Raw genomic sequence first — 26,793 nt, 5'->3', positions numbered from 1 at the left:
AATTCTACTTGCTACTAACCTAATGCCCTGGTACTAAATCATTAGCCTAACCTACTCATTATAGTTAAATGAAGACGCAATCATTCCAGAGTGTGGTACGCACAGCAGTAATGTGTCGCCGGAATTGTTAAAATACATGAGGTGAGGTAATGAAGTGTGAGGATGATGAGTGGTTAGTGCATTACCAGGATGGAAATGTAATGAGTTAATTATATTTAAGTAAGGGTTAGTATCACCATGGCTAGGGGTTAGAGGGTTAGTTCTACTGGCAGAGATCAGGCTGGCTACCTTCTCTGGGTAGGTGCCAGGATCACTCTGCAAACGAATGTGACACTGTACCTCTGGCACAGGTGTCAAGGAGAGCATGTGGCTCTTTTGTTAGTATGTTAGTTACGTCCCTTCTTCTTCTTCTTCTTATTCCTCCAGGACCTGGCTATACCAGTCCTAGGAGTAGACGGAGGCACAGACTCTGGGGAAAGGCCAGAAACGCCGGCAGGAGCAGAGGCAGTGGTAGCCTGAGGGATTGCAGGGGAACACCCTACATCGGTATCTGCAGCAACCGTCGTAGAGGTGGAACCTATTGCAGGGGAGGCCCTCACTCCGGCTGCTGCGACAACCGTTGTAAGGGGAAAACTCCAGGCTGACTCCTGGTCGGGCAGTTCCTGGCTTTCCAGAGGAGGTATGAAGGTTAGGTCTGCCGGAGGTTCATCCTCGGGCGTCAGTGGTGAGGGTGAAGAAGACTCATGGACCTTGGATTGGCCGTGGGCTGCGGTAAGCTCCATGCCTGTTGGAGGATCTCCTGTAGGAGGATCCTTGGTTAGGTTAGGCGCCGGCACTAGCTCGGGGCCCAGGGGGGGCGCGGAAGTCAAGTTCTGTGGTGGCTCTACGTCCAGGCTGGACGGAGCTTGGCACTGCTCAGTGCTGCCAAGTGGCACTGGCAGAGAGTTGAGGTCGACTGGACCTGTGGCGGGTACCGGAGGTGCAATACCTTTCAGCGGGCCCTTGGTAATGGGAGACTTCAGGTTATGCCCTAGGATGAGGTCGTAACCTCCTGGAAGGTAGCTTGCAACTGCCAGTGTACATACCTTGGTAAGGTGAGGTCGTACGACTCTCAATTGGACGGTGGGAAGGATCATCTTACTATGATTGATGCCTTCAATCGTGATCAGTTGCCGTCTATCAATGGTAGCCCCTCGGGGGATTTGATCTTCCCGTATCAGGGAGATTTGAGCGCCGGAGTCATCAAAGGCTCTGACATGGCTTGGTGGATAATGACCTTGGAGGGGTGCGACGGTTATAGGGCCCTGAGCTGGGGGTCCTAGTAGCGAAGGATTGGTAACTGCCATTGCGATGGCAGGAATATTGTAATTCGCGCACCCTACGTAGTTGGCAGACATGTGACCCTTGCGGCCACAGTCTTGGCAGAACTGGTTCGAGAACTTCTTCTGTGGCATAGGACGGTAAGGCCGAGATGGCCCCACAGGTTGCGAATCTGTGGAGTCACCAAGGCTGGCAGTGTGCTCTGGCACAGGTGAAGAGTCCTCTCTGGCCGTGATTTGATGTGGTGAGGTAGCTTGGCCCTGGAGTGGTGTGGGGGAGGGACATCCCCAGAGGAGGTCCCGTCCCAATAGGAAACCTACTCCATGCCGAATTGTACGCACTACACCTAGGCGGTGAGGTTTAGTGCACCAAGGAGTTGTGACCTGCAGGACGTCTGTGGGAACGGTCTTGGACTGCCCTTCGACCCAAGTCATGGCCCACCTGATGTGCTCGTCAACGGTGGCACTGGGTGGCACTTGGTCCCTGTCTATGAGGCACAGATCGGAGCCGGTATCTACCGCAACTGGCAGAGTCACAGGTAGGGCAGAGCCATCCAGGGGTGCCACTGTGACTGAAGTGGTCCACACCCGCTCAGGGTGAGACCTGGACTCGGGCATAACGGTCGAGGTGGTTGTGGCACTGATCAGGTGGACGTGCCTGGTCGAAGGCACGTGCTTGGGGCACCCGGGATATCCAGGGGAGTAGTGCCCTGTAGCCCCACAGGCTCTGCAGGAGTCCCTCTGCTGGGCTGGTCTCCGGAAGGCATCTGATTGGTCTTGAGAGGAGGCTGAGGCACCGTTCGGTGGCCTAGGAGGGTTCTGAGGGGGTTTGTGGCTCTCAGCGCTCTTGAGGCGGCACTCTGCTGCGAGGTGACCCACTTTCTTGCAAACTTTGCAAGTCCGTGGGTGTCCTTGGTGGGCGTCCTTTGGCCAAGTGGATCCAGAGAGATGACCGGGTGGCACTATGCGTCGGTGGGCGGTGCTGTGAGAGGGGTTGAAGGTCTCCCAGTCGTCAGCCAGGCGACAAGCTTCCGCAAGTGTCTTGGGTTGCTTGTCGTTAAGGTGCACTGCGAGTGGCCCAGGTACACACTGGTAGAGGTCTTCCAGCATGATCCTGTTAAACAGGTCCTGGAACTCAGTGCACGACATGGCCTCGAGCCAGCGCTTTCCGGCTTGGATTTTGTTAGGTGGAGTAATCTCCCCAGGCCCAACCAACTTCCTTTGCTGACCTCTGAAACGCTGCCTCCACCTCTCCGGGGTGATTTCATAGGCCTTTGTAATGACCCGGCGAACTTCCACCAGGTCCCCTCGCTGACCCTGATCCAGTGAGCGGAGGGCAGTCTTAGCCTTGCCGTCCAGGTGCTTGGCAAGCAGGGCGGCCCTCTCTATCTCAGTGGTAGGGTAGTTTTCGAATAAGGCTTCCACTTCTTCCAGCCATGCCTCGGGCTCATCCTCAGTCCACTTCGGGATGAAAGCGGTTAATGCTGGCAATAGATTTTGGACGACACCGTAGGCGTGGGGCTGGGAGCTGGCTGCATGGCTAGGGCTTCGGCGTTCACCTGTCGTGCCTTCTCCACCTCAAGCTCCTTCTCCTTGAGAGCTAGCTCATGCGTTCTCTCTTCTTTGCCCGTGCCTTCCTTCTTCCTGCTTCTGTTCTTCCTCTCTGCTTCTTTTTCCTTCCTCTCGCTTCCTTTTCCTTCCTCTTCTCTTCGGATGGCGGCTCTCTCTTGCAGGAGCAGATCATCCACCTGCCCTTCACCCACTGGGTGAGTTCCTGCCCAGTGTAAACCGGCGTTCGTGCCCAGAGACCATGAGTGTCTGGAGCCTTCTCCAACTCCATGGATATATGTGGTTGGGCAGCCGAAGCCATTTCCCTAGGCTGCAGTGGAGGCTCGGATGAAAAAGTCTTAAAGGACTGGGTGCTCTGTGGCACTTTGGGGATTGGCACCTTCTGATGAGGCGGACAAATCAAATGGAGTGTGCGGCGCACGTCACACTAATGGGCGTTCCGCAGGACGGACACACAGGTAGAATGGCTACCTGTACGGCCTGTACAGGTGCCCGGCACTTATGAAGAGGCGTTCCTTGTCTGGAGCACGGGTATCGTGCTGGTGTGTCCCGTCAGACGACACTAAATGCAGTATACTTAAATATACTGAAGAGAAATGGTACTGCTCGTAGCAGGGGGTAATAGTGGAGGAGAGAAAGTAAAAGGTGGGAGTACTCCAGCAGCCAGTCGATGGACAGGGTCAAGAATTAGTGGCACTGTGAAATGGTAAGACCTGACGTGCACTGGTGGTGGCCAGTCCCAGACTGGTAGGCTTCCTTGTCTGGAAGTAATGAATTTGGGATGGCACACTGTGCGGTTTGGGATAAAAATGAACAAGACCACTCGGGCAACGACAGGTAATGGTAAATTTTAAATGCTCATTCCTTTGCTGAAGTACTCAATAAAAGAAATAAATAAATGCTTGCAAACTGCAATGGACACATGCGCGTACGTATCACGCTGTGTAAATGAAAGACACAAGAGACTAAAATAATGTTAATTCTGCATGCTATAATTAATGGTAAGATGTAGTACTCTCGGCTTCGTGAATAATGGGTTCTGGTTTTCTCTCTCTCTCTCTCTCTCTCTCTCTCTCTCTCTCTCTCTCTCTCTCTCTCTCTCTCGGAGAGGGTGAAAAATGATATATGAATGAACTCCCTTGTATTGAATTGAACTACTAATGTTAGTTTAATATGACGCAACTTGCGTTAAATGATTTACTTACGTTAACGTGAAATGAAAGAATTCCTTTGGATAACGTTTTATGAAAATGATAACGCGCTCGTGGTGAACGATTTTCACGTTACTAGTAGCGGTTCACGCTTATGAAATGATTTGCGTTTCAATATGAATTTTACAAAGACGCGTTTTACGTTAACAATTCTTGTAATTTACTCTACTTTTAAGATTTATGTTAACTTTATGTAAGATTACTAGGTCCCTGTGAACAGTGAAATGACTGTAAGGATTTTAAAATGAAAACGTTAGCAAACACTTGTGAATGAGGTTACTTTAAGTACGAAGTGAAATGAAACTTTCGCTCAGCGGGCGAGTGAGCGATGCGACGTGAAACGCGGTGAGCGGGAAGAGCGCGGGCTAGCAGTGATGGCGAATCAGCTGATTCTCTGTAAATGCGAGGCGATTTACAACACGAACTTTTAGTTTCTTATTCAAGGCAAATTATGTTAATTTCTCTGGCAGAACGATAGATACTAGTACCGAGATTGATATTATTTACGTTAAAACTTCGAGACTTATGTTACTTTGCGTAAATTGTTTAGATAATGCTTAAAGAGATAACAAACATGGCTGCTTCTTTGTGAGAACGAAGGTTGGTTGAGACCGCGCAGGCGCGAGAGTGCGCGAAGCTGAATTAAGCTGAGAGGCAAGCGGTTACCAACACTTGGAATGAAAACTAAGTTAAAAATGAATACCCTAACATATCACAGACAAAAGAATTGTAAACTTCTTTTGCCGTAACTATAAGTAAAACACTCCTAACTAGCTAGGCTTTCTAATACAGCAATAAACCCTGGCAAAGCACTTCCTAGTTTGATCTGGTCCTTTCTGGCATCTATCTAATACACGTGCTGTCTCGTCCGACGAGCACAATGCGATTTACAAAATAACAGAATTCGCTCGGCGCTCTGGCCGTTACAATATAATAATATTTCTACCTTCACATTTGTTTAAAACACTTCTAAATAAAAATACTTAACGTACCTTAAGCTAACATAGGTTATAAATAATCATATTAATGAATGGAATACCTTACCGTGAGTCAGTGTCTGTCTTCTTTCCTTGCAAGTGTGCTTGATTTGCTTTTTGTAAAATAATTTACAGTTTGTTCATGAAACTTACCTGACAGATATATATATAGCTGTATTCTCCGAAGTCCGACAGAATTTCAAAACTCGCGGCACACGCAGTGGGCGGCCAGGTGGTAGTACCCATTCCCGTCGCTGGGAGGCGGATATCAGGAACCATTCCCATTTTCTATTCATATTTTTTTCTGTCGCCGGTCGGTAAACATCTGTTTACAGACCTCCGCCCAGGATTTTTGGATTTGACTCGTTATAAGTATCTGGATTGACTTTTGGTTTTGACTCTGGATTGTTGGATTGGCATACGCGATAGTGGACTGTTTTTGGATTTTGGATTGGCTTTTCTATGAACGTGATGTCGGGATCAAGTTCAGTGAGCTTCATAGTGTGTGTGAGAAGTGATTGCAAGGTGAGGCTACCGAAATCATCGGTAGACCCCCACACAGTATGTATGGGGTGTAGGGGGCATGTTTGTTTGCTGGTTGATCGTTGCATTGAATGCAAAAGTTTGACTGAGGATGAATGGAAGGTGTATGAATTCTATCGGCGTAAGTTGGAGCGCGATAGGATCAGGAGGTCTTCCTCCAAGAGCGGTTCTACGAAAGGTAAGGGAAGTAACATTTCTCCTATTTTAACACAAGTAGAATTTGCTTCACCTAATCCTGTGTTGTTGCCTGAGGGCCCTAGTTCTGTGTCTGGAGAAGGTAATGCCCTTTCTCTGATTCTAGAGTCTTTACGCACTCTAGAGTCCAAAGTGTTGGCCCTTGAAAACGGCTCGAGTAAAGTGTGTGATCGTGCCCCTAGTGTAGTGGAGGGGGCGTCAGATCGGCCCCATAATGCCTCTAGGTCTAGACCTCTGTCGGACTCGCCAGAACTCGGGAGTGGGCCATGTCGAAAGCCGCAAAGTGTTACGGGGCTCCCCACCAATCTGGCGTCCCTTCGGCAGGACCTGTTGCTACTTCCCAGGCTGCCAAGGAGCGTGCTCAGGCTCGCATCCTTAAGGACTGTTTTTTCGTCCTCCGAGGCGCCCTCCCCGCGCAAGGGGAGCGCTCGGAGACTAGCGTCCGTTGACATGACTTTTCCTAGGGAGGACGCTTTACGTCCCCTCTCTCCGCTATCGTTGCGGTCTTCGCCTGCGTCGTATGACGCGTTTCCTCCACAGAAGAGAGGTAGGACGTCGTCCGAGGACGACGCTGAGAAGCGCTTCTCTCGCGCCTCGCAGAGGCAGGTTGCTGTACCTGTGAGAAGGAAGGAGGCGTCCCCCCGCCCCTCGTCTTCTCGCAGGCGCAGCCCTTCACCTCCTCTCGGTTCTTCACCAACGAAGAGTATTCTTGTGTCTCTTCAAGACCAATTGTCGGCCTTAATGGCTCAGAAGACTCGCCAGCAGCAGTTGAGCCTAAACGAAGGAAGGACGCTAGACTGCCTGTCAAGAGGACGAGGCAGTCTCCTCAGTCTCCTCGTTCGTCTCTGTCTCCGCCCGCACGTCAGGACGCCTTTGAGGACGCTCGGCAGGACGCCTTGGAGGACGCTTTTGAAGACGCTCGGCAGGACGCTTTTGAAGACGCTCGTCGGGATGTTTTGCTTGACGCTTTGCCTGTTGAGAAGGCTTTCAAGAGCGCCCAGAAGGACGCTTTGAAAGCGAAAGCTGGACGCTTGAGCGTAAAACGTAAGGACGCTCCTCGAGAGCGACTAAGAGTAGCCTCTCTTGACGCGCAGCGCGGTCAGGACGCTCTTCGTGGTTCGAGCTCTAAGGATCGACAGAAGGTCGGTCGCTTTGAAGAGGCTGATATTAGTCATCCTCGAAAGCCTTTGTTGAAGGCTAGACCCGTTGGGCGCACGCCCTCTCCAGAGGTTCAATCTCCTTTGCCTCTTCGGGAGGAAGGAGAGCTTAGTAGTCCGGCGGACTCAGTTGAGGAAGAACAGCCGTCAGTTTCGTCGGTTTCCGACTACAAGGTGCTGGTTCGTCTTTTACGTTCTTCGTTTGGTGAGAAGTTCCAGCCTGCAGCTCCCAAGTCTCCACCCTCTCAGTTTTCGTCTTCGAAGTCGTGCAAGGTTCCGGAGGTGGTGGAGATGAAGACTTCCTTGTCCACTAAGAGAGCGTTCAAGAAGTTGCAGGATTGGATGGAACGTCGGAAGGATCAGGGCAAGTCGACTTTCGCCCTTCCTCCTTCAAGACTCAGTGGGAGAGGCGGCATTTGGTATGAGACCAAAGGTGAAGTAGGAGTTAAGATCCCGTCGTCTTCCCAAGGGGACTTTGCTAGTCTGGTCGACGCCCAGAAGAGATCTCTTTTATCGACCGCTAAGATTTCATGGACACCAACGGAGATTGACCATCACATGAAAGGTCTGTTAAAGACTCTGGAAGTCTTTAACTTCCTAGACTGGTGCCTGGGAGTCCTGGATCTCAATCTAGGAGTCCTGATTCTTTGAGTCTGGGGGAGCTGTCCAATGTGTTGTCTTGCATGGACAAGGCCGTCAGGGATGGTTCGGAAGAGTTAGTGTCTCATTTCGGCACTGCTTTCCTCAAGAAGAGAGCGCTTTTCTGCAATTTTACAGCGAGGTCTGTTTCTGCATCGCAGAAAGCGAGCTCTCTTGCACCTCTTTCGAGCCATCTCTTCCCCCAGGCTATGGTAAAGGACCTGGCAGTGAGCCTACAAGAGAAGGCTACCCCAGGACCTCTTGGCCCAGTCTTCAAGACGTCCCGCAGTCCCTACCACGTCGTCGTTTGGACACCCTCCTAGTAGGTTATTAAACCCTTTCGTAGCGCTCCTCCCTCGAGAGCTGCTCCTCGAGGGAGAGGACTTGCAAGAGGAAGAGGTTCCTTCAAACCTAATCATCTAAGTGAGAAGAGAGTCCTTCAGATGCCGGTCGGAGCCAGGCTAAAGTTCTTTGCGGGGGCGTGGAGAGAGAGAGATACAGATGCGTGGTCCCTCAAGATAGTGGAAAAGGGGTACAAGATCCCCTTTGTGGACCCTCCTCCTCTTTCTACGACTCCCAGAGATCTTTCCCCGTCATATCAAGGGGAGAAACATCAGGTTCTTTTAGATCTTTTAGATCAAATGATCAAGAAAAGAGCGGTGGAGCAGGTCTTAGACCTGGGGTCACCAGGATATTACAACAGACTTTTCCTGGTACCAAAGCAGTCGTCGGGGTGGCGTCCAGTCTTGGACGTAAGCAGCCTGAATCTTTTCGTAGAAAAGAAAAAATTCAAGATGGAAACACCTCAGTCGGTTCTAGAGCCTTGAGACGGGCGACTGGATGTGTCCTTGGACCTACAGGACGCATACTTTCACGTGCCTATCCACCCTCTTTCAAGAAAGTTTCTGAGGTTTATGCTAAGGGACAAAGTTTGGCAATTCCGAGCTCTTTGTTTCGGTTTAAGCACGGCTCCGATGGTATTTACCATGCTCATGAAAAACGTAGCGAGATGGTTACATTCTGCAGGAATAAGAGTGTCCCTGTATCTCGACGATTGGCTGATCAGAGCATCGTCAGAAGAAAGGTGTCTGAAGGACCTTCACTTCACGTTGGCCTTGGCGAAGTCCCTGGGACTTCTGGTCAAACCTCGAAAAGTCGCATCTGACCCCAACACAGTCCATCGTGTAACTGGGGATTCAGATGGATTCAGTGGCTTTTCGAGCGTTTCCGTCCCAGGAACGACAGCTGCAAGGCTTAGAGAGAGTTTCGGCCTTCCTGGGGAAGGAAGCTTGCTCGGCGAGGGAGTGGATGAGTCTGCTGGGGACCATTTCCTCGCTGGAAAAGTTTGTTTCCCTGGGAAGACTACACCTCAGACCTCTCCAGTTTTTCTTCGCAGACGAATGGAGAGTCAGAGAGGATCTGAATGCGACCCTTTTCATCACCAAATCGGTGAAGAACCATCTAAGATGGTGGTTAGATCTTCGGAAGTTTCGAGAGGGGTTGTCCCTAAAGCTTCTGAGCCCAGACCTAGTGTTGTTTTCCGACGCCTCGGTGTCGGGATGGGGAGCAACACTGGGAGGGGAGGAAGTGTCAGGCACCTGGAGGGGGGAACAGGTGTCCTGGCACATCAATGTGAAGGAACTAGCGGCGGTTTTCCTGGCGCTACAGTTCTTCCAACAAAAGGTTGCAGAGAAAGTAGTCCAAGTCAACTCGACAACACCACAGCCCTTGCGTACCTAAAGAAGCAGGGAGGTACACACTCCCGTCCTCTTTTTTATTTAGCGAGGGAGATTCTGCTGTGGGCAGATGCGAGACGGATAAGGATCCCTGACGAGATTTATCGCAGGAGTCCAGAAACGTCAGAGCAGACCTTCTCAGCCGACAGGATCAGATCCTGCCGACGGAATGGACGTTGCACCAGGACGTCTGTCGAGAGCTCTGGAGACTGTGGGGGTGTCCGTTAGTCGACCTATTTGCGACGTCGAGAACAAAGAGGTTGCCTCTTTATTGCTCACCTGTGCTGGATCCGGGAGCAGTCGCTATAGACGCTCTGCTCTGGGACTGGACGAACCTGGACTTGTATGCCTTCCCGCCATTCAAGATCATGGGGGAAGTAGTAAGGAAGTTCGCGGCATCGGAGGGGACGAGGTTGACCCTGATCGCCCGATGTGGCCCGCGAAGGAATGGTTCACGGACAGGTAATGTCCTTCATCATAGACTTTCCGAGGACTGCCCTGGAGGAAAGATCTACTCAGACAGCCCCACTTCGCAAGATATCACCGAAACCTCTCCGCTCTGGGTCTGACTGTGTTTCAGACTATCGAAAAGTTGGCCAGAGCGAGAGGTTTTTCTAAAGCAGCTGCAAAGGCGATCGCCAATGCTAGGAGAACTTCCTCGAGAGCTGTTTACCAGTCGAAGTGGGCTTCCTTCAGGGCATGGTGTAGAAAGGAGGGAATTTCCTCTTCCACTACCTCTGTGAGCCAGATAGCCGATTTCCTGCTATTTTAAGAAATGTGCAGAAGCTGGCTGTCCCCGACCATCAAGGGATATAAGAGTATGCTGTCAGCAGTCTTCCGACACAGAGGACTAGACCTGTCTGACAACAGAGATCTTCACGATCTCGTGAGATCATTTGAGACATCCAAGATACCTCAGGCGAGGCCTCCTTCTTGGAACTTGGATTTAGTCCTTAGACTGTTAATGTCGAGTCCTTTCGAACCTCTCCATGAAGCATCTCTTAGGAACTGACGAAGAAGGCTCTTTTCCTAACTGCTCTGCGACGGCGAAGAGAGTTAGCGAAATTCAAGCCATTTGTAAGCGAGGTGGGCTTCAAAGGTGACAATGCGGTCTGCTCTTTGAGTCCCACTTTCTTAGCAAAGAATGAAAACCCGTCGAACCCTTGGCCAAGGAGCTTTGAAATCAAGGGTATGACAAGCCTTGTGGGCCAAGAACCTGAGAGAGTCCTGTGCCCTGTCAGGGCTCTAAAGTTTTATGTCCACAAGACTAAGGAAGTACGAGGTCCCTCAGATAATCTCTGGTGTTCGGTTAAACGGCCCGATATCCATTATCCAAGAAAGCCTTGGCGGTTCTTTCTGAGGGACGTCATTAAAGAGGCTCATTCGTCTTACCCACAGATCGATTTGAGCCTCTTGCGAGTGAAAGCTCACGAGGTCAGAGCTGTCGCAACCTCGCTTGCCTTCCAAAGGAACATGTCGATCAAGGACATCCTTGACGCCACCTTTTGGAGGAGCAATTCAGTATTCGCCTCACACTACTTGAGAGATGTGAGAACGATATACGAGGACTGTTGTTCTCTTGGGCCATACGTTTTCTGCAGACACAGTCTTGGGGGCTGAAGGTAGCTCTCTCCCTATCCCTTAGTTAGGTTTAGGTTAGTTTTTTTAGTTGTTGTGTTTTTTTGGTTGTGGTGAGGCTTTGGTGAAGACCTCCCATCTCTTAGCTTAGTGTTCAGGGGGTCTTGGATAGTTTGGTCAGGTGGTGGTCAGTTTCCTTCGTTGCCCTCATTTGTATGGCTCTATGCTCTTGTCACATTGAGGTCACGTCCCCGTTGACAGAGCATCCAGAGCGCACCAGCACTACAGGTCTCCACCTGGCTGGCAACTCTGATTAAGCACAAGCAGGCTGAAGTGACAGTAATCACAGAGTCTACTTTGCTAACAGGTGAGGAACCAAGGTGTATATCATCTACTTAATTTAAGTTTCCTACAAATCCTATTCTGTCTCTTCCCACCATCCGAAGGTGGGATTCAGCTATATATATATCTGTCAGGTAAGTTTCATGAACAAAATGTTATTGTTATAATACAATTAAGTTTGTTCATACTTACCTGGCAGATATATATAATTAAGTGCCCACCCACCTCCCCTCAGGAGACAGTGGCACTGATAAAAATATGAATAGAAAATGGGAATGGTTCCTGATATCCGCCTCCCAGCGGCGGGAATGGGTACTACCACCTGGCCGCCCACTGCGTGTGCCGCGAGTTTTGAAATTCTGTCGGACTTCGGAGAATACAGCTATATATATATCTGCCAGGTAAGTATGAACAAACTTAATTGTATTATAACAATAACATTTTACGTTTTACAACGGATAACGCGATTTACAAGCTTTTTTTAAGCAAGCTAGGTTCATATCCTGGCAAGGTCGCCAATTTTACGTATTTAGCGGCCTTGAGAGAGGCTATATACGTAAACGGAAATAATTGAAGGAAGACAAGTTGAAATTAATTGAACTTACCGTAAAACTGATTATTAATGAATATTTCTTTAGAGGAAAAGGTCGCCAGAAAACTCAGCTTGTTACTTTACAGCTATTTATTTACAAAAGAGGCCCTTGCTGGCCTGGAGAAAAGTGAATGCTTTGGCCCCCACCGTTGGGCTTATAATCTCTCACAAGTGGGTAGCTGGCTAAAGTGTGACTAATTCAAGCTGGTTTCATAAAACTTGGTAATGCACACTTGCGGGCAGAGAGACATGACACGTGGCTCATGGAATCTGGAAAAGAATCCCAGATTAGACGAGATAAAAGAAAAAAGGATTTCTTGTTTTGATTAATTCTCTAACACTGGGGAGAAGAAACCTTTAATATTTCACTGAGGTATGCCATGACTTCATTTGTCTGGGACGATCACACAAGGGGAAGCATGCAGCCATGAGGCAGTGAGAGGGAACAAAAGGATGAATTCCTTTTGGGGCTGGAAATTGAATTGGGAGAATGAGGATCAAATGATAATAGGTGATAAGGGACTGGCAATATGCTGTTTCACAAGACGTACCTGGATGCAATGTTCAGTGTGGACCTTTGTAGAAAATGTGGCGCCCGGCTTTGTTCAGGTCTGGGGTTCGTGCGCGCCAGTACGCCGTGGGTAGGCCTAAATGGAAGGCAAGTGGTCGGACATCGGTCCGAGATCACGTCTTGCAGCCGACTGAGGCAGAATTCAGGTGGTTTGCTTGGGGGTTGGAAGTCAGCTTAACCCCCCCACGAGCAAGGCAAATCCTGGAAAACAAGCATACAGCCAGCAGAGGGGTCACAGGAAAGAGAGCTTAAGATATAGGTCTAAGAAGTACCAATCTGCCTACATCCTTCCCTTTTGAGATACATCCCTAAAGCTGACAAAAGACTATATTCCCCCAACTGGGGAACTCTCTACCTCTGGCTGGCGGGTTTTGGTTCCCGCGCTTCCTAAAAATCAGCTGATATTCTAAAGAAATGGCTGCCGTTTTCCAAATCAAATTAATTAATTGATATCTGGGTAGACGAACGATCTATAAACGTCACAATATATATATATTATATATATATATATATATATATATGTGTGTGTGTGTGTGTCTGTCTGTCTGTCTGTCTGTCTGTGTGTGTGTATGTCTGTGTGTCTCTGTGAAAACTGAATGACAGTCTATGTGTATGGGGAGGGAGGAGATAAGGGGGATTGGGAACTAACAGGTGTTGCCATGGTGACTGTCCCTTTTAAACACGTATTGTTATTCTGTCTGTCCCTTTACTCAAGGTGTTATTTTGGTGACTGCCCCTTTCATTTTGGTATTACTGTTGTGCTTGTCCTTTTTATCCATGCATGACTGTGCTGTCTGACACCTTTAGAATATTATTACTATACTGTCTCCCCCTTTTATACAGGTATTGCTGAGGTTACTATCCTTTTATTCAGGTATTACCATGCTGTCTGCCCCTTTTAACAAGTTATTACTGTGCTGTCCGTTCCCTTTTATCATCTATTTTCCCTGTGCTGTGTCCCCATTATCCAAGTTTTACTGTGGTGACTCTCCCTTTACTTCAGGGATTACTTAGTCGTCTGTCTCATATAAGCAGGTATTACTGTGCTGTTTTTCCCTTTATCCAAGTATTACTGTGATAACTGCTTATTTTATCCAATTATTACTGTGGTGACTGTCCTTTTAATCCAGGTATTACTGTGATGACTGTCCCTTTTGCCCAGATATTTCTCTCGTAACTTTCCATTTTATCTAGGTATTACTGTGCTGCCTATCTGTTTTATCCAGGTATTACTCTGATGACAGTTCCTTTCATTCAGGTATTAATATGTTGCCTGTCCTCTTTAACCAGGTATTGCTTTCTGTTTCATTTTCCAAATATTAAGTTGGAGACTATCTCTTTTATTTGGGTGTTACTGTTGTGCCTGCACCATTTATCCAGGTATTTCAGTGGTGACTTTCCCTTTTATCCAGGTATTACTGTGGTGATTGTGCCCTTTATCCAGTTATTAATGTGCTTTCTGCCCCCTTTCATCGAGGTATTACAGTGGTGACTTTCTATTTTATCCAGATATTACTGTGGTGACTGACCCTTTTATCCAGTTATCACCCTGCTTTCTGCGTCATTTATCCAGGTATTACTGTGGTGACTGCCCCTTGTGTCCTGATATTATTGTACTGCCTGTTACCTTTAACCAGGTATTAATGTGTTGTCTGTCCCTTTTTTCAGGTATTACGTTGGTGACTGTCCCTTTAATTCAGATATTACTGTAGTTACTAACCCTTTTATTCAGTTATTATTGAGGTGATTGAAAAGCATTTGCAATAGTATATTTCAATGATCTCTGAAGTACATGGAATGAGCTATGATAAGCCTGAAGAGTTATTCACCACATAAGTTACAAAGGGAAGGGGGATGGGGGAATGGGAACGGGAATGGATAAGATGTACAGATTTGAGGCATACCATTCTACCAAAAATGGGTCAAATGATTGCAGTGTGCTAAAGTTTGTCTAGATAAGTCAAGTGGTCACGTGCAATTTACAAAGGGAAGGGGGAAAGTGGATAGGGAAGGGAAAGGGGGAGTGGGTAATGCTTTGAAAATGACCCATATTATCTAAGATTTGTCTATATCAGTCAAGCGGTTACTACATCAGTTATAAAAGGAAAGGGGAAGGGGGAGAGGGAAGGGGACATGGGACTGAAATCTACCCTGTTGTCTAAGTTAGGTTGAATGATGGTCACGTGTCAAATTTTGTTTAAATCGGTCAAGGTTACCAAATAAGTTACAAATGGAAGGGGAATGGGGATGGGAATGGGGTACAGGCGTGAAACCTACCTTATTAAGTAAGTTGAGTGAAATTATAGCCATGTGTCAAATTTTGTCTAGATTGGTCACTGTGCAGATTTCTATTGCACACAAACATGTGGACTAACATATAAATAGAAGTGGGAAGGGTGATCGGGGAAGGTGAAGAGGAAGAGGTTATAGGTTTTAACCTACCAGTTACTCATAAGTTAAAAAGGGAACGAAGAAAGGGGATGGGGTAGTGAGAAGAGGTAGGGTACAGTTTTGGAACCTACCTCATTATCGAAATGGGGTCAAATGATAGATGCTCGCCAAATTTTGTCTAGATGGAAGGATTGGTTACCACATAAGTAACAAAAGGAAGGGGAACGGGAAAGGGAACGAGTACTGATTTGAAACTAACCCTATTGTGTAAGTTGGGTTAAATGGCGGTCAAGCTTCAAATGTTTAGATCAGTCAAGTGGTACCACATAGGTTATAAAGGGGGGGGGGTGTTGGAAAGTTAGCTAAAATGATGGCCACATGCCAAATTTTGTGTACATCAGTCAGGCTCTTACCACATGAGTTACTAAGTGAAGGGGGAATGGGATGGATGAAGGGGAAAAGGTAGGGGTTTGAAATCTACCCTGCTGTGTAAGTTGGGTGAAATGATAGTCATGTGGCAAAGTTTGTCTTTATCGGTCAAGTGGTTACCACATAAGTTACGAAGGGAAGGGTTGGGGAGGATTGGGGAAAGGGAAGAGGAAGTGGGTATGGGTTTGAAAACTATTATGTTAACTATGTTGGGTCAAACGATGGCTATATACTTAAGTTTGGGTAGCTCTGTCAAACTGCTCCCACATATTATGTTACAAAAGGGGAAAGGGGATTTGGAAGGTGAAAGGGAAGTGGGTACAGATTTGAAAAATACCCTATTATTTAAACTGGGTCAAACAGTGGCTATGTGCCAAATATTGTCTAGATCAGTTAAGCAGTTACCCCTTAAGTTACAAAGGGAAGTGGGATGGGGAATAGTGAAGGCGGAGCATGGTGCAAGTTTGAAGTCTACCCTATTATCTAAGTTGGGCTTTATGATGGACATGTGCCAAATTTTGCCTTGATGGAAGATGGAAGAAATCTTATGTAATGACATTAAAAACAGTCACTGATATCTTCAGAACATCATGCTATATTCTTGCGTAAAACTAGTTGGTATACAGCAAAATTGATGTGAACGAAACTGAATGATAAAAAATGTTATTTCATAACCACTGACATACATTACTAAGTAGACCGGAGACACCTATCACTAGTAGTATTACATAAACATATTCCTTATATTATCATTTCAACATTAGGTTGAGGCAGTTGAACAATTCCATTAGTTAAATTTTACAAAAACTTTGGAAACACAAAATGCCATCCATGATAAAAATAAATATTCTTAACAGTGTGAACCCTGTAACCTCACTCTGTAGTTTTCGATGTCGTGATTTGCGCAAGAATCGAATGTCAATGTGTCATTTATCGGTCAATGAAGCATTCCCTGCTCAGCGAGAGACAATGGTTACACTGCACTCGGTGCAAGTTCCAGTTAGAGAAATATCAAGAAAGCTTCATATACCGAAGAGACTCGTACATCGATGGACCATATAGTTTAGATAACAGCAAAGTTTGGGAAAGGGAACTCTCGAAGCACCACAAGAGAGCAAGACAATACAGGGTGTAACATGAGTTTATGCAACCAGGAATCAGGATTAGGTCTACGCCTATGCCCGGTGTCCGATGAATTACTTTAGATGGGGAGGGAGAGATTTTTAAGAATACACTTGGAATCTTTTGAGAGGTGTCTAATGAATAAGACTAATAAATAAGCAAGTGTATCTTTGATGGATAGGAGATTCAATTAGGCTTACTTTTCTTTTCCTTTTCTTTATCTGTGTCCAATGAATAGGGAGATTCACAGATTCTGTGATACATACACTTTTTTATGCATATCATAAATAATACATTTTATTGGGAGATACTTTTTCACATTTGCCTAATCACCCCATTCTCCTTCTGCACAGCAACACCACTTCGCCCACATCCCAGGCTACTTCAACCGCTCTCACTAACAACTCCACCACGTGAAGGCAGCACGAACGAAGACTTAAAATGCACATGTTTATAGATTATTTTCTGCTAAGAATTACTTTTTTCTTTCATTTCCCAAAATATTTGCATAAATTCGTGTTAGACCCTGTATGATTGTTGAAGCTGTCAAGAACTGATTACAGCAGTAAGTTTTTATTGTAAAAACATCTGAAATAGACTTAAACGAGAAAGTGACCTTTCATATATCCATCTCATATCAGCTACTTATAATATGCTTATGGCGGTAAGTCTAGGCATAAATGTGAAACTAATTTTACTAATTTCTAATTAGAAGAAATGAATAGCTACAGAAAGATTAACCAAGAAAGCTTTTTTGACAGTAAGCCTCTCTTAATGTATTCATCAGTTTTGACTCCCACAGCTCCCCAATGTGTCTGGATGAAATAGGATGTTATGCAATAGGATGTTAGATTTAAAAAAAAATATTAGTTTGATTTTTTATGATTGCTTTTTGACTTTAGTAAATTATGTTAAACAATTATGAAAAGGATAAGACAAAGGGAGAGCATTGCAAATAAAAAAGAATAATGTGAATGATCAAAGAAAGAAGAGATATTGTCGATTTAAATATTCATTCACATTACATATCGGAGAGAGTATACTGCTGAAAATACACCTAAGATAATCAGGTGTCAAAATCAAAAGTTAACTTTAGGCCCGCTAAATGTGAAATTTAAATTATTTTATTGAACAAATTAAAAAAATTGTTTAGTTACACTTTGCTATTAAGGAATATTGACAGGCTTAATGTATTATTTATCGGCTGTACGAACTGACGACACCCCAGTGCAGTATGTTACGTTGGGTCAAGAATCGAGTGGTAGCAAAGCTAACTTCGAAATGTTTATGTTGTTATGCTTCAGTTGAGAATAATATTGGAATTCGTTGACTCATGGGTATTAAAAATTTAAAAGAATTCTGAGTAAGTGTAAATTAATTCACAAGTGTTGAATTAAATCAAATATGCAATACTAAATGTTTAAAATAACATCCAATTTAATCAATCAAATTGTGAATGCAAAACAAAACACACACTGTATGAGTATTAAATTCACGACCAAAATGACAAAATAAGTTTTTAAATGCACTTAAAACTTGTAGCAACACTTTACCTTGGTACCAGCTGTTAAAGGCCTTTTAAGATGTCTTCAGTTGAATACACTTTTATAAATGAGGCGCCTTTTACACACTTTTATAACATCTGTTCAGACCACAAATAAACATTATGCTATTAAGAAATTAGATAAATCTAAAAGTTATGAGTGACCCTTAATGTAAAAATCAAAATTCTCCCGGATGAGGAGAGAGAGAGAGAGAGAGAGCGAGAGAGAGAGAGAGAGACAGAGAGAGACAGACAAATAGCAGCATACAGAGAGAGGAGAGAGGAGACGAAGAGAGAGAGAGAGAGGAGAGAGAGAGAGAGACGACAAATCAAGAGGAGCAGAACAAAGGGGGGCAAGAGAGAGAGAGAGAGAAAGAGGAGAGAGAGGAGCCAAGGGAGAGAGAGCACGACGAGGAGAGGAGGAGAGAAATGGGGGGGGGGGGCAGCTCTTATGGCTTCCAAGAACACAATGAACGTGAATGGTTTCTGATACCCTAATGAGCAAAATTGCTCTCATCCTATGGAAAGTTCAGACTGTATCTTGTCTAAAATGACTGGACTCAGACATTTTAGACGAGATTCTACTTTAATCTAAAAAATTCTCGTTCAAAACAAAAAAATAGAGACAACGTGGGATTGAAGTCATAAATAATCATTAATATTACACGATTTCAGACAATACAAATCTTTCAAAATGAAAGATATGATTATTCAAACATGATTGCAAGCATCGGGTGTCATCATAACCGTAGTAGTGTCACAAACACTTCCACTCCCTAATTGAAGTATTTACGAGGCATCAAATTTTCTTTTGACAAATGGAGAGAGATAAGAGTTGATTTATCAGCAATATTAGAAATTTTCATAACAAAAGAATCTCTAATTACTAAAATGAAATAAAAAAGGTATCACAAGCAAAAGTTTCTAGAAGCTTCCAACATGACATAATCATCACATTTTTATGAGTAAAACGAGTGAACAGTACTGGTTCATTAATAAATACACAAAAGAACTGGAGAAGCCTCGATACATCTATGAAAACAGGTGTGGGACTTTTTTTAAATAACTTCTAGATCCAAGTTTCCTTTACAGTCGTGAATTTGGATATTGCATGAAAAGAAAAAAATTTTGGAGTATTTGTGTCATTAAAATGAATGAATGGTAAATGAATGTCGACAGACCTAAAAGAAGTGATAAAAAGATTAATGCGAGGAAATGGGTGGATCAGAGGATTTTCGATGATTTTCTTGAGTACATAGAATAAAAGACTGTAGTTTAATGAAAAAAGAGGGACAACTCAGAACTATTAGAGAAAGTAGGGTGGGAAGGTTCCGATGCGCAAGATACCTGAGAGTGTGCGCTAAATAAGAGTCGAATGACAATGTACAGGAGCATCACTTTGCAAAGACAAACGTTTTTCTCTTCTGTAACTGTATTTGAAGATTTTTTAGCACATGGGATTCTTCCAATAGTTACTATTTCAACGACATTGTGGTAGTCCTTATATAGTCAAGGAATTTTCCTGTTTTCCTTCGATTTTATTGAAGTGAGTTAAAACCAGAGAAATACTTAGATTTTTAAAGTTGTTGATGGAGTAATGTTCTTTAATTAATTTAATCTCATATATGATTACCTCATACCTGTTTAAATGAACTTGGTCTGATTTCTTGCTTGATTAATAAGTTTTTTAACGGATCACTGTTGCCTTTAGAGTTATGAATTAGTCGTATATTATCTGTGATGAAGATTCAGGTGTGTGGCTGTTGTCAGGTAACATTTTTTTATTGGCAAGTTTAATGACCAGATATTTGGACGCTTCATCACAGGTTTAATCTGTGCCCAGACCTGGGGAAACAGATCACATTATCACTCTAATTTATGGTTTATACCTGGTAGTGTTAAGGGTATATTTGTTAGGAAAGTGACCTTATAGTTGTTTTTTTTTTGCATTTATTGTATTGAACTGTTAGTTGAGAAACTTAGGGAAAATATTTGTGTTGGATGGAAGGAGCTACTAAAAATTCCTGAACATCAAAGAGTTATCTGAATCCATTCTGACTATGGCACAGTGGAGTGCTTTAGCAGTAGCATATGGTGGTCGCGTCTAGTAGTATGTTAAAGGTACAAATAAGATATATTGCTATGAAAGCGTTGAAGGACTCTGGTAAAATAACTGATGAAGATGAGTTAGAATTAGCTCAAGAGTTGTTGAATGTAGCACAGGCTGATCATATAAATAAGCAAGAGGAAAAGAAAGAGAAAAGTGATACAGAGTTAGAAGTTAGATATATAGAAGCAGACGAAAGTTTGATTAAACTAAATTATGCAGACTGGAAGAGAAAGAGAAGAAAGAGAGAAATAACAAAGGAGAGAAGGAGAAGAAGAAAAAGCAGCAGAAGAAGAAAGAGAAAGGATAAAAGAGAATTAGCAATATATGAAAGGGAGATGGAATTGATAAGAGCTAGATCCCATTACCTGTAACACTGTCTAACCCTAACCAAGGTAATCAAGACCCTGTTTTTGATGTAGTAAAGAGTACAGGAGTTAATCCCCAAGTTTACTGAAGAAGCTCCATATGAGTTCTTTGATCACCTTGAAAAAGGGGCTATATGTATGGGATGACCAGAGGATAAATTGTCAGTTTTGTTACAAAGTGTCTGGATTGGTAAAGAAAGAAGAGCTTATTTAGCTTTAACACCTGATCAGTGTAAAGACTACAAGGTACTTAAACACAATGTGCTACAAGTCTACCAGATGACTCCAGAGTATTACAATGAAAGACCCAGAAATTTAAGAAAAGATGAAAATTTAACTTGCTTAGATTATACTTACAAAGTATGAATATGTTTTAAATGATGGTTGGAGGCAGCTAGAGTAAAAACGTTTGAAGATTTAGAGGAGCTAGTTGTTCTGAACAGTATTGTAGAGAAATTCCTAAATATATAAGAGCCTACTTAAGAAAAAGAGAGAGGTTATGAAACTTGACAAGGCTGCTACACATAATGGAGACTATATCATATTCAGTAGCAGAAGGAATTACAAAGTCAAGTACCAGAATCCACAACATACAGGTTTTAACTCTCATCCAAATTTCAGGGATAAATTTGTTTAATGGGAAACCTACAAGTGGTAATACCAAGTCAATGCAAGGTAATGCCCCTAAGCAAGCTAATGTGAAATCTGTATCCAGTTTTTCAGGACAGTTACAGAAACCTATATCTATTTGCTTCAAGTGTGGAAGAGCAGGACACTTCAGTCATGACTGTTACCGGAATCATCAGCAGGTGGAACAGGCTATGAAGAGCAGTGTGGAGAAGAATCACACTACAGACAAGACTGGGACTAAACAAGCTGTTTGTTTAGCAACCAGTAGAAATATAACCTCAAGCCTTGAGTGGCTGAGCAGTTTTGAGGCTTTTAAGCCATATGTCAATGAGGGTACATTGTCAACTCAAGAAGGGAGTGTGCTGGTACGCCTACAAAACTTTTGGCATTAACTTGCATGGACATTTCCACTTTAGAAAAATTTTACTGCTTGGGTGAGTCTGGGAGGGGTTTGTGATTTGGAGGGGGTTTGGATTCGAAGCTAATTGTGGGAGTTGTGGTGGTGAGTCGCCACCCAATACGGTTTGGACCCAAGAGATGGTGATGGGATTTTCCCATTGCTATTTTGAGGGTGGAACCATCTCCAGGGATCAGCCCATCAGAATCCAGGGGGGGCTGGTTTTTGGGATGGGACTCCTGGCTTTTCTCCAAAAGCCCATCAATATGTTTGGAGTTGGGAGTCTGTCCCCATTAGTGGGGGCAGAACTCCCAGCAGGCAGATTGGCTTATACCTGGGCCACTGCAAGCATATTGGTGCTATCCCGAAAGGGTAGGGTATGGGGCAGACCGTGGGAAAGCAACTTCTATGTGTGCCGTTGGTGCAGAATGTCAAACCCTGTCTAGTCCGTGATGCCTTGTTGGTCTTCCCAAGCAGTGGTTGTGTGTTTATGTTTCCCCCTTTTTTTTCTTCAAACTCCCATGACTAGTATCTCTAGTACGCTGTCCCCTGGACTCTGGCACCGTTGACAACCTTAGGCTTGGATAAGGACCTCCCTTTGCCATCCCCAACCTCCTCCAATGAAAACAACAAAGATTCTTTGATTGCTACAACAAGCCCTTATGTAGTTCAGAATAGAGGAAAGAATAGTAGATTTAATAATAGAAATAGGAATGCTAATCATGATATTGGAATGTTGCTTGGATCTCAAGAACCTGAGACGTAAAACAAATACCTTTCTCTTGACCTTGACAAAAACATAAAAGAACTGAATATATTTGATGTCCATAGAGATATTGTGAAATGCATCGGCAGAGAACCAAAGATAGCCTCTCTAGGTGAAGGAAGCTTACTTGTAGAAGTTTCATCACCAGATGAAAGTAGAAAGTTACTATCTATTAGTGCTGTAGAGGGAAGTGCAGCAAAATGCACTCCTCACAAAACGATGAATCAGTCGAAAGGAGTAGTGTATAATACTGAACTCTTACATTATTCTGAGGAGACACTCCGAAAAGAATTTGCTGATCAGAAGGTGGTTGATGTAAGACGGATCAAGAAAAAAATATTGGGCCTATTGCATCCAACGCCTACTATGATACTCACCCTTGATTGTTTGAGACTCCCTAAATTTCTGAAAGCTGCATGGCTTTACTTGCAAGTTAGACAGTATATTCCCTCTCCCAGAAGATGTTTCTATTGCCAAATGTTTGGCCATCAAATTACAACATGCAGGAAAAAATAAAGAAATGAACCAGCTATATGATTTAACTGTGGAAGAAAAGAACATGGGAATTGTGAGCTTACTCCATGCTGCCCTAATTGTGGGGGAGACCATAATGCCACACATAAATCATTTATCAATTATATAATTGAAAAAGAAACACTTTGTATCAAGACTCAAGAGCGCATTACCTTTAAAGAGGCAAGACAAAAGACTTTGCAGAAATTCAACACCCAAATGTCATTTGTAGATGCAGTAATAGGAAATGGGGAAAGACAAAAGAAATTGAATCTCAAAAAGTCCAATAGAAAAAATGGATGCTGGGACAATTGTCAACAAGAGGACCTTAAGTGAAGAGTCTGTAACAATGCCTGAATCAAAAGTCAAGCACCTTGAGAAAGGGGATGCAACCCCAGAAAAAGTTAGTAAAAAAAAAAAATAAATGAGTAAACCTTCATCATCTTATGGTTCAGCTGACCCTCATATAACATCTGAATTATCATACAACACAGTAGCAACAAATGTAGAACATAAGGCAAACAAAATGTTAAACTCAGTTCAGCATGGTTTAGACAATGAAACCAGACTAGCTGAAAATGATAAACCAGATGCTACAAGGGTCGAAGTTACTACTAAAGCTACTGCTGTTTCAAATACCATCATAAGTGATCACTTGGTATATTCAAATGACCCTTTAAGTACTCCTTCGACATCTGGAACTATACCAAAAGTCCGTCACAAAACTCAGATGTCATCTACAAAGAAAAAACATAACAAAACGATATTGGACAGGGGATTATCCTCTAGAAAATAGGTACTTTCTCTGCTATATTACAATGGAACTGCCAGGGACTTCCCGCCAAATATGAAGAGCTATTATGTTTGATTAATACTTATAATCCAGTATGCTTAGCACTACAAGAGACTTTGCTAAGCAACAAAATCCTTTCTCCTAAAGAATTTTTTGCATTCCACTCCCAATTCCCTATACAGGGAAATTCGGGTGGAAGTGCTCTTCTTGTAAGACGAGATATTGCTCACTCAAAAATACAGTTGCAAACTCAATTACAAGCTGTAGCTGTCAAAATTCACTTAAAAAAGACATAGACAATTTGTTCATTGTATCTCCCTCCTGATACACCAATACTTGAACGACAGCTAACACACTTGTATGAACAGCTACCCTGACCATTTCTTATATTGGGAGACTTTAATGGTCGACATGAACTTTGGGGTAACATTTTAACAAATCAAAGAGGAAACCTTTTTTTATCATCAATAGAAAATTCAGATATGACCCTTTTGAATACTGAAAAACCCACCCATTTTCACATTCAAACTGGTACATTTTCATGCATTGACTTATCTATCACCAGTTCTGATACATTCATTGACTTCAACTGGGAGTTATTGGATGATCTATACGGTAGTGATCATCCATTATTGAAAGTGAAAATGTTGGTGTTCTAAACACTGGAGAACCCACCCATTTCCATGTACAGACCGGTACTTTAACAGCCATCGACTTGTCAATATGTAGTGCCGATGCCATTATGGACTTCAATTTGTGAGTGATCAATGATAGGTACAGTAGTGATCACTTTCCAATTGTTGTTAGCACTGGATCAAGTCCTCCATGTCCAAGATTACCCCGTTGGACTGTAAAAAGAGCTGACTGGGCAAATTTTGAAGAGCATAGTTCAATCGAAGCTACAGCAGAGGAATTTGAACGCATTGAGGATGCTATTGAATTGTTAATAACTACTTTATTTGCAGCTGGACTTCAGTCAATTTAAAGAACATCAGGTCTATTTATGCACCGACCAGTACCATGGTGGTCAAAAAATGCCATGAAACCATAGAACTATAAGATCTTGTTTTACTAGGTATAAAAGACGGAAATGTAACTATTATCTGGTAGAATTTTGTAAGGCTAGGGCAAAGTTTAGGTTTAAAATTAAAAATGCACGAAGAAAATCTTGGACAAACTTCGTTTCTTCCATAAATTGCAAAACTCCCATCACATTAGTGTGGAAGAAGATAAGGAAAATAGCAGAAAAGTTTGTACCTAGCCAACCACCTGTGTTAAAAATAAATGGCATAAATGTAGGAGATCCAAAAGTAGTGTCAAATGAGTTTGCCCTACATTTGGCTAAAATATCTAAAAAAGATAATGAGAAACCATATGCAAATGGCAGAAAACAAATGGAACAGTATTATCTTGATTTCACAACAAATAAAGAGGAGTCTTATAATATTCCATTTACTATGAGAGAATTTGAATTGGCTCTCTCAAAGTGTAAAGAATCTGCTCCTGGTCCTGATGAAATTTCATATTCTATGATAAAGCATGCTGCTCAGAGTACTAAAAGATTTATCCTCAGTATAATAAACAGAATTCATAAAGAACATTACTATCCTTTATGTTGGGAACTAGCAAGAGTCCTTCCTTTTGTCAAGCCTGGAAAGGATAGTTCTTTCATAGGAAATTATCGTCCAATTGCCCTAACATCAATGTGGTTTCCGCAGTATGCGATCCACTGTTGATATCTTAGTTAGAATGGAGTCTGCAATATGTGAAGCCTATGCCTCTGAGCACCACTTTATCACGGTTTGGTTTTCTTTGTCTCGGAAAAGCCTATGATACTACGTGGCGGTATGGAATTTTGAAAGTAGTCCATGAATATGAGGAGAATTAGCTTTTTTTATTAAGCTATTCTTAAAAAATCGTTATTTTCAAGTACAAGTAGGAGCAGTTCTGTCTGAAGTATGTAAACAAGAAGGTGTTCCTCAGGGCAGTGTGTTAAGTGTAACACTTTTTGCTCTAGCAATTAATGACATAGTAAAGCAAATACCTGCTGATGTTATGCACACACTCTTTATGGATGACTTTTCTTTATCTTTTGCAGCTGCACGTATGTCAGTAGCAGAACGTCATCTACAAATAGTAATAATAAGATAGTGAAATGGGCTGAAGTGCATGGTTTCAGATTTTCTTCATCAAAGACTGTAGCCATGCATTTCTGTAGAATTAGAGGGATACATGCAGACCCAGATTTATATGTAAATGGCCAGAGAATATCTTGTGTTAACGAAACAAGGTTTTTAGGAATGATTTTTTATACTTTGTTGACATGGCTTCCCCATATCCTAAATCTCAGGGCTAAGTGCAGAAAATCCTTGGATATCTTCAAAGTTTTGTCAAGTGCATCTTGGGGAGCGGATAGACTCCAGTTATTGAGATTGCATAAAGCCTTGGTTTTATCAAAATTAACATATGGATGTGAAGTTTACACCCCAAGTCGCCTTAAGATTTTAGACTCCATTCACCATACTGGAATTAAGATTGCTACTGGAGCGTTTAGGACTTCCCCTATAGAGAGTATGTTAGTAGATGCTGGGGAAATGCCCTTAGCCTTACATTACCAGGCTCTTCTGGCTCGAAGCTGGTTCAGATTCTAAAGACTTCCTGGATCCCCAGTATGCCAGTCGCTAAGAAATGGAAGATTTGATAGCTTTTATGAAAGTCATCCAAAGATGCTACGTCCATATGCCTTCAGACTGAAATCAAACTTCCAAGACTTCAACATTCCAGACAAATTTGTACTACTGGTGAAGGCATCTGTATCACCCTTGGAAATTCCCAGCAGTAGTTTTGTAACTACTTTAATCAATCAAAAATGAATGTGTCTGATAAAATATTATGTTATACCTTTTTAGATCATATGTCACAACATGATAATTTTATCCCAGTTTTTACAGATGGATCCAAAACCAGTCCAGGCACTGGTTTTGGCATAGTTTTTCCGTCCTTTGTGCGTAGTGGAAGGCTCTCAAGTAATGCATCTACTTTTACTGCAGAATTATATGGAATTTTAAATACTGTCAAAGAAGTTTTAAAAAGTAGTGATTAGAATTTTATTGTTTACTGTGACTCTAGAAGCGCTCTAGAGTCACTGAAAGATTTTTATTCCAAACATCCAGTAGTTTTAAGTATTCTAGAATGGTTATTTTTAGCTAAGCGGAGGGGTTTTAATATTGAATTTTGTTGGGTTCCAGCACACGTTGGAATATCTAGAAATGAACGCGCTGATGCAATTGCCAAAGAGGCTGTTT

The 26,793-nt window shown here is 43.3% G+C and overlaps 1 long non-coding RNA gene across 1 annotated transcript in view; it reads left to right on the top strand.

Moving 5' to 3' along the window:
* Window positions 1-16,818, top strand: part of LOC135211656 (uncharacterized) — a 318,447-nt gene extending 301,629 nt beyond the window's left edge. Inside the window, exon 3 of the long non-coding RNA XR_010313698.1 lies at window positions 16,725-16,818. This is a non-coding gene — a long non-coding RNA (uncharacterized LOC135211656). The remainder of the gene's footprint in view (window positions 1-16,724) is intronic.
* Window positions 16,819-26,793: the final 9,975 nt, after the last annotated feature.

This window comes from Macrobrachium nipponense, chromosome 4, assembly GCF_015104395.2.
Source record: "Macrobrachium nipponense isolate FS-2020 chromosome 4, ASM1510439v2, whole genome shotgun sequence".
Lineage (NCBI taxonomy): Eukaryota > Metazoa > Arthropoda > Malacostraca > Decapoda > Palaemonidae > Macrobrachium > Macrobrachium nipponense.
Note: the sequence above shows the minus strand (reverse complement) of the source record. Positions and strands in the feature narration are given on the sequence as shown.